The sequence below is a fragment of the Cricetulus griseus genome, assembly GCF_003668045.3.
Source record: "Cricetulus griseus strain 17A/GY chromosome 1 unlocalized genomic scaffold, alternate assembly CriGri-PICRH-1.0 chr1_1, whole genome shotgun sequence".
Classification (NCBI taxonomy): domain Eukaryota; kingdom Metazoa; phylum Chordata; class Mammalia; order Rodentia; family Cricetidae; genus Cricetulus; species Cricetulus griseus.
Window position 1 is genome coordinate 207,680,063 of NW_023276807.1, and position 2,148 is coordinate 207,682,210.

Here is a 2,148-nt window from a genome sequence, read left to right on the forward strand (position 1 = left end):
GTTAAGAACACTGACTGCTCTTTCAGAGGACCTGGATTTATTTCTATTTGCCTACATAATGGCTAGATCCAATTCACTCTTCTGGTCTCGGTGGACATTTTGTGCATGTGGCACACAGGCAAACATTTAGGCAAAGAATCCATACACATAAAATAAAACAAAATAAATTGGGGTGGGCCTGTTTGAAAACACCTCGAAATTGAAATAAAAATTTTAAACTGGGAATTCCAAGTAATTAGCTTTACATCAGTCTTTTGTTTGTTTCCAGAATGAGTATATTTGATGAGGATTTGTGAGTATTGAGCCAAGAAATGAATGGAGAGAATAAAAGTTTGTGGAAATGAAGATGAGTTTGGGATTCATTCTGTAGCCCCATTAGTCACAGCTTTTTCAACAGAAGACTAGAACAGTGACTCACAAACTTTACAATATGTTGGAATCATTTGAAAGACTTAATGAAACACAAACTCCTAGCAAGTCCTCTGTTGAGAGCTCACCTAAGGCAGGGGCTTATGAGAACAAGGCTGGACTGTGCAACTGAGTAAGAAATTGTGTCAAGCTATGTCTGTAAGAAGAAGGTTGGAGATGTGGTTCTCTTCTTGAGGTTGTGGCAAACCTCTGTTCCAATGAGCATGGCTTCCCAGAAGGTAGATGCACTTCAGGCAGGATCATGCACTCTTGCATGAGCAGCTGGTTGCAACATTAGAACCACTGTTGATCACATTGAAATGTGAGACCCATGGGATGACTTCAGGTTTGCCAGCCAAGTCAGTGATGTGAGTGTACAGGAACCCTCCCTTTTCCACAGAACCAGCTTTTCAGACAGCCAGGGACACTTCCAGTATGGCCTTAACACCAAATTTGGATTTATTTTCAGTGCTGTCCATCTTGATGATCTGTTTGTCCATCTTCTCTTGTTCCACAACATTCCCACTCTTTCTACCTGGAGCATGTGTAATAGTCTTATTTATGTGTTCAAGAGCCTAGGAGAACCCCTTCCCCAGTAGCAAGCGTAATCATTGTCATGGAGCTCTAGGGCCTTGTGCGTGTCAGTGGAGGCACTACTGGGCACAGCAGCTTGGAAGAGACCTTTTGAGAAGCAGAGATTAGTCTCAAGAGGGGGTACCCTGAGATCAAAGATCTCTTTGGCACAAATCTTGAAATAGACAAGGTGAATTTCTGGCCTTTGGATTGCAGCACAAGAAAGGAACAGGTTTCTGCAGACACAGAAGAAAACATTGCATAGATTAATAATAAAATAAAAATAGAATTACTAATGAGCATCCAAACAGAAATACAACTGGAAGTGAAAAATTCAGTATGTCAATAAGTACTTCATGCTAATCTCTTGAGAACATTCAATGTTCTCTTCTGCTTCCTCCATTACCCTCAGGGATTCCTTAGAAATTGCAATATTGTGGACCAGTATAAGTAATCACCAGCTCTGTGCATTGAGTTTCTAAGGTTACTTAATAGTAATTAGTCATCAGGTCCCTCTAGGTCGTCAGCTTGATCTCTGTAATACAGGACTATATATCCCTGTTTGTTCTTCCTAGTTTTTTGTATTAGGAAGCTCTTGCTATTATATTCATTTCAGGATTCAAGAGTGAGATTGAGCCATCACTGGTCAACAAGCAGGGGAGACTCATAATATTCACCACCCTTCATCATGACCACACAAGCCCACAGTTTATTCATGTAAGTTCTGAGGGAATTGAGGATGAAGAGGAGCCTACAAGAATGATCATTTCCTCCTAATCATATTAACCAGAATAATTTGCATAACCTGATTTTATAATAATTGCAATAAAAATTTGAGCCTCTGTACTGAGATTTTATGTTCTTAGTTGTGATGGTAGTTGACAATTCTCATTGAGTTATCTCCAGTGTCCCTTCTCCATACTCCTATGACCAATGAGAGCAGAAAACTTGTCCAAATATGTTGTTTCATAATCATTGTAAAGTACTTTGGTTATGCTGATGAGGGTGATTCAGTAACTGTAATTTTGAAGAAAGATACGATGGGTGTGTGACTATTAAGGTCTTCCCTGGGTAGAAAATCTGAGCTCTAAATTTTATGGATCTTACTTCATCTGAATAGTTCTTCCAATTCCAAAATTATGTTTTTCTCTATAATTTTTATTTATA

At 39.1% G+C, this 2,148-nt stretch overlaps 1 pseudogene; it reads right to left on the reverse strand.

Moving 5' to 3' along the window:
• Nucleotides 1–559: 559 nt before the first annotated feature.
• LOC113832183 lies at nucleotides 560–1,384 on the reverse strand (annotated as a pseudogene).
• Nucleotides 1,385–2,148: the final 764 nt, after the last annotated feature.